The sequence below is a fragment of the Ovis canadensis genome, chromosome 25 (assembly GCF_042477335.2).
Source record: "Ovis canadensis isolate MfBH-ARS-UI-01 breed Bighorn chromosome 25, ARS-UI_OviCan_v2, whole genome shotgun sequence".
Lineage (NCBI taxonomy): Eukaryota > Metazoa > Chordata > Mammalia > Artiodactyla > Bovidae > Ovis > Ovis canadensis.
In genome coordinates, this window is record NC_091269.1 from 26,368,158 (window position 1) to 26,380,714 (window position 12,557).

At 44.4% G+C, this 12,557-nt stretch overlaps 1 non-coding gene across 1 annotated transcript; it reads left to right on the forward strand.

The window, feature by feature from the left end:
* Positions 1-4,616: 4,616 nt before the first annotated feature.
* LOC138430634 (U6 spliceosomal RNA) lies at positions 4,617-4,720 on the forward strand. Its single transcript, XR_011253318.1, has one exon. It is a non-coding gene; the product is annotated as a U6 spliceosomal RNA (small nuclear RNA).
* Positions 4,721-12,557: the final 7,837 nt, after the last annotated feature.

Genomic DNA, 12,557 nt, shown 5'->3' on the forward strand with positions numbered 1-12,557 from the left:
GGAGTCGCAGATACAGAGAACACACTGTTGGTTGCCAAGGGAGGGGATGTGAGGGGTGGACTGGGAGGTTGGCATTAGCAGATGTAAGCTTTTTTATATATAGGATGTATAAACAACAAGGTCCTGCTATATAGCACAGGGAACTATTGCCGGGGTCCAGCCCCAGTGGATCCAGGGTAACTCGAAGTGGGGACGGAGTCGGCGAGAAAAAACTTATTTAGAAATATAAAGAGAGATTAGGAAATAGTGTAGTAGGAAAATTAGTGGAGAAAAGAGGCTGAATAACTTGGTTTACGTGGAAAACCAATAAAGTTCCAAGACAAGGAACTTGCACCATCTACGCAGGCCACCGGCGCCCGCTTGAATGGTGGAGGGTTCCCCGCTTTGGGCTCCCTCTCGCATGGGTCTTAGAAGCCAGGGCAAATAAGAAGACATGGTGAGCCTCCACGCTCCAGACAGGAATTCAGCCAGAAAAGGGCGAAAAGAATGACATGGGGGAACCAAGCATCGGTGCCAGACCCAAGACCCACAACTTTATTTTCAAAAGTAGCTTATATACCCCAAGTCGTACATAAAGAAATAATGGAATATGCAAAGTTATGCGGGGGCAGCAGTCCTGACCCTTATTTCTTTTTGCATACCTTCCCTTATACGAAAGGTCTCAGGTGGTTTACATTATCTTCTGGCCAAGAGGCCTGTTAACATTTTTATGGCTCTCTTCCTAGATAAATGTCTATCAACCAGAAAACTCTTTTCCCCATGAAGTGTTTTTTCTTTAATTTGCATCACCCTCAAAGTACTAAATAAAGTTACAGTCCTGTAGAACAAAGGTGCAGTGGGTTATAAGAAAGAAAGTACTTAACTCAAAGATCTAATGTTGTTAATACCAGGGCTACTACCTGTTTTTTCTATATACCAACTATATCTACAGATAAAAGATATGAAAATTTGGCAGCAAGTATTGGCTCAACAAATGAAACCCTTAATCAGTCCTATTCTAAATGATTTTGATTCCTCAGAAGCCCCTACATTCCTAGGATATTTTAAGCTTTCTGTGCCTCTCGCGGTCGGGAGGCTGCAAATGATCACATGCGCAGCTGTAAGAGTCTGGCAGGCAGGCTAGAAAGCCATCAGAGGGGTTTTTGGATTGAAAACCAGGAGACTTATTATCTAAAAGCCCTAAATTAACTTTTTCCAGAAAAAGGTGGTGGGGTGACAGCCCCCTGTTAATGTCAGAAGAGTAGGTGGAAAGCATAACACAGTAAAGCAGGCAGACTCTGGTTTGGGGGGGTAGATGCTCGGTAACAGGGAGTCTCCTGAGGCTCAATCCCACCTTTGTGTATGCTGAGCCTCCTTTCTCGTGACCTTTGCCACGGGCGGAGTTCCTCACGCTGGCTCCTGGCAAACTATCAATATCCTGTGATAAACCATAATGGAAACGAATATGAAAAAGAATATATATGATATATGGAATCTAGAAAGATGGTAACGATAACCCTGTATGCGAGGCAGCAAAAGAGACACAAATGTATAGAACAATCTTATGGACTCTGCGGGAGAGGGCAAGGGTGGGATGACTTGGGAGAATGGCATTGAAACATGTATAATATCATATGTGAAACGAATCGCCAGTCCAGGTTCGATACAGGATGCTTGGGGCTGGTGCACTGGGATGACCCAGAGGGATGGTACAGGGAGGGAGGTGGGAGGGGGGTTCAGGATGGGGAACACGTGTACACCCGTGGAGGATTCATGTTGATGTATGGCAAAACCAATACAATATTGTAATTAGCCTCCAATTGAAATAAATAAATTTATATTAAAAAAATAAAATACTTATTGATAAAAAAAGAAAAAGAATATATATGTATAACTGAGTCACTGTGCTGTATAGCAGAAATTAATACATTATAAATCAACTATTCTTCAATTAAAAAAAAAGACTGCAGGAAGATACCAGACTTGGTGAAGTGATGGCTGTGAACCTATGAATGGGGGCAAAGTTGAGGGCAAGGGAGAGGGGTGTACTGCGTGTAAAATATGTCTGTGCTGAAGGCATCTGTATTTTAATGTTTGTCTGCCATCTTCTGCTTAGTGAAGTCCTAGAAGACAGATTCATCATCATATTTTTTCTCAGGGCATCCAGTGCCCCACAAGCAATCCTTCCCTTCCATCTGCATCATGAGCTGTGGGGTCAGAAAACCAGGATGCAGTCAGGCCAGCACAGATTAAGTGCCAGCTGACTTCTTCTCCCTTGGGTGGTGGGTTCAAGTCCTGATTCTATTGCAACCTGATAGAGTAACAGAAGGGGCTTCCCAGGTGGTACTAGCAGTGAAGAACCCACCTGCCAATGCAGGAGACGTAAGAGACACGGGTTCAATCCCTGGGTTGGAAAGATCCCCCAGAGAAGGAAATGGCAGCCCACTCCAGTATTCTTGCCTGGAGCATCGCATGGACAGAAGAGCCTGGCGGGCCACAGCCCATAGGGTCACAAAGAGTCATACATGACTGAAGCAACTTAGCATGCACATACAGAGCAACAGAAATCTGCCCGTGATAAAGCAGTTGCTTTTTGAAATGCACTTATTGTGCTAAGCATTTTACACAAATTATATCTTTTCATTCTCATAGCAAGAGTATAAGGTAGATATGGTCATTTTTATTTTAGAGATGAGGAGCCAGAGGCACAAAGAGTTTAAATAACTTGTCCCAGTTCACACAGCTGATAAGTGGTGCTTTCAGACTATGGATCCAGGTGGGTCTCTCATAATACTATAATACTCTGCTATACAATACTGCTTGCCCATGCCATCTGTTTCACAGATGAAATTTTAAAAGAGATTATTCACTTGTTAGATTGGCAAGGACTAGGAAGCTGAGTGATGTCCAGGGAGGGGAGGGCCTGAGAACAGTGTGCTTTGCTCACCCTTGTAGATGAGATGATGGATCTCTACTCCTCCGTTCCTAAGTCAGAATTTGCTCAGGTAGCCTCCTGTCTCCAGCTCCAGAATGGAATCCAAGTATTTCAAGCCATTATTTTCCAAACTGTCAACATGCAGTTTGTTTGTTGATTCCCAACCAGTGTCTTTCGAAAAAATGAAGTTGAGTAAAAACAGTGCATATTGTACCTTTCAACTGGGGTTCTAGTTTGTGTGAGAAGATAAATATCTTTTTCTTAAAGCCAGTTTGTATTGGGGATTGTTGTTCCTTTGCAGCTGAAAGCATCCCGGATGATTCACTGAAGGTGTGAACAGTGCAATATTTCTGGAGGGCCATCTGACTACATGTGTCAAAAATTTCAGCAAATATACTCAGCAATACCACTTCCAGGATTATGTCTCAAAGAAGGAATGTGCCATTTTGTTTGCATGTGCCATTTAAAAGGATGTTCATGGAATCAATATTTTTAATAGAAAGAAACAGGACTAAATAACTGCCAATAAAGATGATATCAAATATGCGGTATTCCCAATTATAGGGCTTCCCAGGTGGTTCAGTGGTAAAGAATCCACCTGCCAATGCAGGAGACACAGGAGACTCAGATTCAATTCCTGGGTCAGGAAGACCCCCGGGAGGAGGAGATGGCAACCCATTCTGGTATTCTTGCCTGGTGAACCCCTTGGACAGAGAGGCCAGGCAGGCTACAGTCCATGGGGTCACAAAGAGTCGGACACGACTGAGCGACTGGACACGAGCACAAATACAAGCTGGATTCTACGCCAGGGAAAGCTATGCATCCAGTAATGGATGAGATTTATAAGTCAGCGAATTGTCCACACTGTCTTAGGATAAATGACACAAACAGGAAATTATTTGAGCACTGAGTTAAAAAGTTAAGACAGTTTGTTTGGAGCGATTCTTGATAGAGACAAATATCATCACTAGATGCTGACACCATCGGATAAAGGATGGTGCAGAAGAATGTGCGCGTGCTCTCAGAGGATCACCTAAGGTTCTTACTGACTACAAGGGTGGGGGACTTTCTATCAGAGAGGTCTGCAGACGCCACCGTGACCAAGCGGTCAGACTTTGCAATCCCAACAACGAGGCACTGTGAGACTCCTGACACGATGCCTTGTAAACTACCACCCAGGTCATATCCTAGTCAGAAAGATTAAGCCAGATCTACTCAAAAGGAAACAGATTCAGACTGTAGGGCCTTCAACAAGACGACTGGCTTGGACACTTCAAAAATGTTCATGTCTGGGAATTCCCTGGTGGTCCAGTGGTCAGGACTCCAAGTTTCCACTGCTGGGGCCCAGGTTTGGTCCCTGGTTGGGGAAATAAGATTCTGCAAGTCACACAGTGTGTCAACAACAACAACAAAAACGTCAGCATCACAAGAGGGAAAAAAATGACGAGAGAAATATTCCAGAACTGTGCTGTCCAACAGAAATGTAATGTGAGCTATATATGCAAGTTAAAAATTTTAAATAGCCACAGGCAAAACTAATTTTAATAATGTATTTTTAGCCCAATACATTCAATGTACTATTATTTCAATATGCAATCAATACGCAGAATTACTGATGAAATAATGAACATTTTTTTGTGTGTGCTGAGTCTTGAATACACTCAGTTTGGGCCAGCCATATTTCAAGGGCTCAAGAGCCAGTGCTTGCTTTGGCAGTGCATAGACTAAAACTGGATTGATACAGAGAAGATTGGCATGGCCCCTGTGAAGGATGACATGCAAATTTGTGAAGTATTCCACATTTTTCTGACATATATACACCACTGTATATAAAACAGATAACTAATAAGAACCTGCTGAGAATTCCACTCAATACTTTGTAATAGCCTGTTTAGGAAAAGAATCTAACAAAAATAAAGGGTGGATGTTGTATATGTGTAACTGAATCACTGTGCTGTACACCTGAAGCTAATACAACATTATAAATCAACTAGACTCCAAAAAAGTTTTTTTTTTTTAAAAAACAGTCACATACAACTGGGGACTTCTGTATTGAATGGCATAGCTCTAGAGTAAAGAAGGCTGGGGGTCCAGTGGTTAAGACTTCGCCTTCCAGTGCAGAGAGTGCAGGTTTGATCTCTGGTCAGGGAACTAAGATCCCACATACCACATGCCTCGTGGTCAAAAAAACAAAGCATAAAACAGAAGCAATATTGTAACAGACTCAATAAAGACTTTAACAATGGTCCACATCAAAATAAAATGAAATATGGCTAAAGAGACAGTCACCAAATGAGACGTGGGATCCTGTATCGGAACTGCATGTCTACTGGAGAAAGTGTAGACTGTACGTAAGACACTATGATTATATGTATGGTAAAGTTCTTGGTAAAAATAGTAGTTAGTTATATAAAGCGTATGTGTGTGTTCAGTCGCTCAGTTGTGTCTGGCTTTTTGCTACCCTATGGAATGTAGCCCACCAGGCTCCTCTGTCCATGGGATTTCCCAAGCAAGAATACTGGAGTGTATTGCCATGCCCTCCTCCAGGGGATCTTTCCAATCCAGGGATCCAACTTGTGTCTCCTGTGTCTCCAGCATTGCTGGCGGATTCTTTACCCCTGAAAGAATGATGCTATTCTTAGGAGATATATGCTAAAGCAATTGAGTGTCAAGTATAATGCTTGCAACTTACTTTTAAATGGTTCGACAGTGGTGCTAAGTCGATAAATAGAGATGGAAATAGATACAGATATACAGAAGAAGGGTGCAAATACTAACAAACAACTGGTGAATCTAGGGAAAGAATATTCAGATATTTATTGTACTGTTTTTTTCCAAACTTTTTACAGTTTGATAGGCCTGAGAGAAAAAAGATTACAATAATGATAATGACATTTTAGATTCTTTATAGTTTACAGCATATTTTCATATATATTATGAATTTAATCCTGTCAAAGTTTATGAAGCTAGATATTTGGCATGGTTGACCTTTGTTTTATAGTAAAAAAACAAAAACAAAAACATTTCTTTGGTGCCCAAACACATGCTGGGCATGACACATACATTTTCTCTTTTAATATTTCAAAGGACTCCCAGAGGCAGGTGGGGTCTCCCATTCATAATACCTGACATCTGGGGCTTTGGTAGGTCAGGGGATTGCCAGGGTCACAGTCTGGGCAAGCTCCAGAGGTAGGGTTTAAATGCATCTCTGTCCCTCTCTGAGGACTGAGCTCTTTTCTTTTTTTTGCCTCCTGTTTGTAAGTCCTGTTTCACAAATGTAGAATGGGAAGCCCAGAGAAGTTAAGTAACTTTTTCAAAGTCACACAGCTACCAAGGGGCAAAAGCAGAAGTCAAACCCAGACTTCACTCTGTCTCCAATTCCACAGCTCTTTTTTCACAGCAGCCAAACCAGTGGAATGGCCCCTCCCCTCCGGTGAATGCCCTGAAGTCAGTCTGGGCTATAATGGGGTGGCTCATGTGAGAAGAAATCTTGGAGAAAGGGCCCTTGGCACAGGAAATTAGTTGAGTTGTTGAAGTGGTGCCAAAGAAAGGCCCGCGATCTAAGAGCAGGCGTGGCTGCAGAGAAGCTTTGTAAAAATAAGAGCATGACTGCGCTAAGTCATCTGATGCTCTGATTAAGAAGCATGAGTTGCCACACCATGTGATGGGGTGGCCATAAGCTCCAGCCCTGGAGACATGACCTGGCACAGATTCCATTACTGGAGCACCAGGGTGGTATTCAGGTAGGGTTATGTATGGGGAGAGTGCAGTGCGGGGAGCAAGTCAGGACTACAGTCTCACAACTGTGCTGTACTTTTATAAAAGTAAATATAAACACTTTTCCATATTCAATGAAATTTCATTTAAATTTTTAAATGAAAACTAAATTTTTCATTTGATTTTAATGATCCGATTAAAAGACTGGGTGCTTTACTGAAAATCACAGGTTGGAGAACAATGAAGTCATTTGTCCAAAAACTCAAATAAGAAAATAGCCCTCACAACAGGAATCTGAGGGGACTGTGCATTTTACATCAGAACAGGCTCAGGGCAGTGAGGACTCCTAAAGGGTGATTATCCCTTCAAGGACCACCTCATCCTTCCCACTGAGTAGGAGACTCCAGCAGGGGCTCACCAGGGGGCTGTGAAGCTGAGAAGGTCATTCTTCTGTTACTGAGTCCAAGCTCATACTGCCTTCCTTATGACAAGCTGATGAATTGAGAAATGAGTTGTTGGGGCAAGGAACTTTATTCAGAAAGCCTGCAGATGGAGAAAATGGTAGACTCATCCCCAAGAACCATCTTGCCTGGGTTAGAATTCAGGCTCCTTTTATACTAAAAGGAAAGGGAGTCAAGTCAAACATTTCCTGGTTCTTGTCTGTCTCTGGAGGGAACGTGTTAATTTCTTCCTGCCTGTAGTCATTCACAGGTGGGCTTGGTCAAGTTGTTTCCTGTGAGATAAACAAAGGTATTTTATCTTAATGCTCATTACCTGGGAAGCAGGGTTCCCATAGATGGGCTGCTGCTGCTGCTGCTAAGTTGCTTCAGTCATGTCTGACTCTGTGCGACTCCATGGACTGCAGCCTACCAGGCTCCTCCGTCCATGGGATTTTCCAGGCAAGAAAACTGGAGTGCGTTGCCATTGCCTTCTCTGGCCAGAGATGGGCAATTGTATATAATTTAAGTTTATAGGCAACATCCCTTTAGAGATTACCTTGTAATAGAATACAAAAGTTCTTCTCTGTTACATTCTGAGCACAGATCTTGAACTACAAATCACTACCTGAACTGCTAGAGGGAACTGACTGGCTGTCCTAGCGGAGTCCTGGATCTTCCCAGGCTCAGCCTCCTAAGAGAACGTGTGTCCTTAGGGAAGCCTGGAATGCACCACGAGACCCTCACCCTGACTGTGGCATAGCTTAGACTGGGTCATGATGGCCTCTTTCCTTTTTTCAATTTTATTGACGTATAGTTGATTTACAATGTTCTGTTAATTTCAGCTGCACAGCAAAGTGACTCAGTTATACATATATGTGTATATATATACATTCATTTTCATTTTCTTTTCCATAATAGTTCATCACAAAGTATTGACTATAGTTTCCTGTGCTATGCAGTACGGCCTTGCTGTTTGCTCATGCCTACCAGTAGATATCAAGGCCCAGTAGGGTACACCTGCTGGCAGAAATCAAGGCTAGCCGCCAAGGTCTGCCATTCAGATATCCCACGTGGGTGTGACTGCTGAGTTAATAAATTCCGCAGAACTCCATCTTCATCCTGAACTGGCCTTGTTATACGGTCAGCTTCACCTGAGACTTTCATCCAAACTCATCTGAAAGGGATATGACATGAGGGCTATAAAGACTGGCAGCAAAGGGCTTACACTGAGACCCTTCCAAAGCGACCTCCAGACTGACCACCAGCATGTCCTCTCTGTTGTTCAGTTCGAATCCCCATTGTTTTTTAATCCAAATCTTTGCCCTGCCAAGCACGAGGAAAAGCAGGTCTTACCCAGTGAAGAGCTGACACAAAGGGGTCTCTACCTGCGGCCTGGTGACTCTGCAGCCTAGAAGGGCTCTCTGTCCTGGGTCCCCCAAGTTCCCACTGAGCCCCAAGGTTGGGGACCAGACCCCAGAGCCGGAAGAAACTTGTGTGGCTCAGAGTCAGAGCAGAATCCTCTGTGCTGGAAAAGACTTCACACTGACCACAGCATCTTGTGACTCACAGTACCAAACGCTGCTCCTAGCTGGAGGAAATGATGACACTTCCAGCCCTTAGAGGAGATCTGTGGTCGCTGTAATCAGACTAATACCCTGTTCTGTTTCAGTGACGCAGGGTCACATTTTCCTTTGAACTGAGAAAATTCATGTCAGGCATAATCATACCACCTCCCTCCTCCTCGTTCCCATTCTCCCTCTCTTCCCTCCACCCCACGTTCTTTTACCCTCTCCTCCGTGTTTACAGGGATGTGAAATTCACATAACACACAATGGACCATTTTAAAGGGTATGACCCAGCGGCATTTCATGCATTCAGGACTGTGCAACCTTCATCTCTCTCTAGTTTCAAAACTTTTCATCACCCCGAGGACCCCACGGGGAGGAGGGGGTCATTCTTGTTTCCACTTCTCCAAGGCCCTGGCAGCAGCAACTAATATGCTTTCTATCTTTATAGATTTGCTTATTCTGGACATTTCATATAAAAGGAAGCATACAGCATTGCAGCGCCCCCCGAACTCTGAGATCTAATGCTTGATGATCTGCGGCAGAGCTGATGTAATAATAACAGAAATAAGGCTTACACACAATACATGTATTATGCTTGAATTATCCTGAAACTGTTCCCACCCCTGATCCAGGAAAAAATTATCTTCTATGAGACTGGTCCCTGGTGCCAAAAATTTGGGGACCCATATTGAATACGGGACCCTCTGGTCTGGTATCTTTCACTTAACATTCTGTTTTCAAGGTTCATCCAAGCCGTCGCATGTAACAGCACTTCATTCCTATGACTGAACAGTGTTCCATTGTGTGTCTATGTCACAATTTGTTTATCTAGTCATCTACAGATGGGCATTTGGGTGGTTTCCACCTCTTGCCTATTATGAATAATGCTTCTGTAAACATTCACGCACAAGTGTCTCTGTAGACGTGTTTTCATTTCTCTGGCGTGTACACCTAGAATTTTAAGAAACTATCAAATGTTTTTCCAAAGCCGCTGCACCGGTTTGCATTCCCACCAGCAGAGGAGGGTGACACTTTCTTTCATCTGATGAAACAAAACAAAATCAAAACAATTGGCTCATCGTGGAATAGTGAGTCTGCCGACGATATTTAAATAACCAACCATCTTTTGCAACAGTGATTCACCAAGTATGGAAAGGTGAGCTTGAAACAAACCCACCCCGCTGGGTCCCCAGCTTTCCCTGAAGGGCAGAATAAGACCTTCGAGCAGGGAGAGGCTTCGCTGAAGGTTTCCTCGCCTTGCTGGCTCCCCAGCTGCTCTTATTCAATTCTGGCCCATCAGCAGGTCAGCTTGGCCAGATACCCACTGAGCACAGAACACTGACCGGGCCAGCTGGGGGAAAGATGCACAGAAAAAGATGCCAGGGGTATTCAAGGAGCATACGATAATCCAGGCAAGTCTGAACAGACAAGACAAGGGATGGCATGTTAGAGCTGGAAAGGATTGTGGGATCTCAACTCAAAATCAGGCACAAGGTTGGAGTTGAGGGAACTGAACCCCTAGGTTCATGGACTCACACCTGGCCAGCCAGCGGCAGGACATGAGAAGTCAGGCCCGCTGTGGTGAGAGGAGCCCTCATCTACTTTGCTGGGATTCCTGGGTTGGTCCCATGAGGCAAGCTGAGGGGTTGGGGAAACACAGATCCTTCAGTCCGGCTCAGACCAACCGGAACCGACTCTCTCGGAAGATCTGATCAGGAAGTTTGGGGAACCTGCCGGCAACTGTAAACAAAATGATAAAGCTGATTTAACAGCACCAAAAGTGCCTACTCTTGATTTTAATGTTGATATGGCCTTACATTTGAGTGAAAAATTGGAAGTCAGCATGTTTACTTGATACGTGGTTTCTGTTGGAGCTTGCCTTAGGCTCTGATGGTCTGATGGTTTAGATAGGCAATTTATGGCACGCATCTGTCACACCCACCCACCAACACCCCTACACACACACACACAGAATGGATGGAGTGTTGCCCCACCTCTTTTAACCCAGATTATAGCAATTAAACTCACTGTTCTGTACCTTGCTTCAAAAACAAAACTAAATCCCTTATCTAATCTGATAATAGTTATTAAGAAAAAGCCTGTGAAGTAGGTATTTTTAAAATCCTGATTTCACAGATGAAGAAACCAAGATTCTGTGGGTCTCAGCTACTTGCTTAAAGTTATGAAACCAGTGATGGGCTAAATTCTGTTCCCATGAAAGGTTATATTGGTGTCCTAACCCCCCATAGCTTAGACGGTGATCTTATTTGGAGATAAGATCTTTATAGAGGCAATCAAGTTAAAATGAAGTCATTAGGATCTTATAAAGTGGGAAATTTAGACACAGACACCCGCAAGGGGAGAACCTCATCGGAAGATGAAGGCAGAGATCAGGGTGAGAAAGAACACTAGATTGCCACCCACCAAAAGCTGAGGGAGAGGACTGAGACAGAGTCTCCCGTACAACCTAGAAGGAGCCGACCCTGAAAACTCCTTGATCTTGGACTTCCAACCCTCAGAACGGTGAGACAATATGTTTCTACTGTCTTAAGTCAGCCAGGCTCTGGTCCTTTGTATGGCAGCTGCAGCCAACTAATACACCAGCCAAACTAAGAATCAAACCCAGGTCTGTCAATACCTAATTAGAGCGTGCATGACCAACTCGAGGAGCCTGGAGTATAGCGGGGGGCAGATGTGAGCAAAGACACATGGCAGTTCTCTGACAGCTCTGTGCAAAGACCAGAGGAGCACAGAGTAGGAGTGTGGGGGATGGGAGGCAGGGGCTTTAGAGGCGATTTCCAGCAGGTGGAGTCTGGATGTGACTGTGTGCTCAAGTCAGTTCCAGGGTTGTAATCTAGAATGCTGTTGCAGCAAGTACATGCAGAGGGCTCATAGAGCTTGCCACCACCACCACCACCCCCCCACACACACACACACACAGAGGTGTGAACAGTACCATGGACAGTGGAAAGAGATGCCCCGTAGGAGGCAAACACAGAGTCCTTGCTCCGTTCCATCTCTTGGACAAGTCATATAGTCTCCAAGGCCTTGGTTATTCCAGCTATAAATTCAAGAACATCATATCTTCCTACCCTAAAGGACCAGACTCCCATTTAAGGTCCATTTATGAGGTTTATGTCTGGGAGAGGGTGGCCTCCTATGAGGGCAGTGGCTCCCAACCTTGGCTCAGCCTGGGAAACTTTTGAACTATCCAGATTCCAGAGAGCTGCCATACTGGAAAACGGCATGGCAACCCACTCCAGTATTCTTGCCTGGAGAATCCCATGGACAGAGGAGCCTGGCAGGCTACAGTTCATAGGGTTGCAAAGAGTTGGACACAACTGAGCCACTAACACTTACTTACCAAAGCATATCTGTGTGTGCTAAGTTGCTTCGGTGTGCTAAGTGCACACATGTATAAGTATACGTACACGTGCACACACACCTTGCTCAGTGGAAGGGCCGTGCTACAAAGGAGTCACGGACAGGTCTGGGTAGACCGTGAGAGTTCTGCTGGGGTAAGTGGGGGCCACAACTGCAGGAGCCACACCAAGCACATGAGTAAAAATAGACATTGCTATGCCTGAGTTGGGGAAAATTCAGGGCATGGGGATGCTAGCAGTGTGAGGGGTGTGCATTTAAAAAAAAAAATCTTGAGAGAAAAAAAAAAAGCAGCTCCCTGCTCTTACTGTCTTGAAATTCTCAGTTTTTCACCAAGGAGACCCTGAATTCTTATTTCACACTGGTCACATAAAAGCAGAGCCCAGTGAAAGGTGTTTAGGAAGACTTTTGTCACCATGGAATGACATGCCAGGCCTGGTGGCTACTTGGGAGGAGTTACGGGGTCAGAGAAGAGGGTCTGATAAGGAACTGTGAACAGGCCTATCTGAGTCGGGGTCTGAGAGACCCAAGACAGCT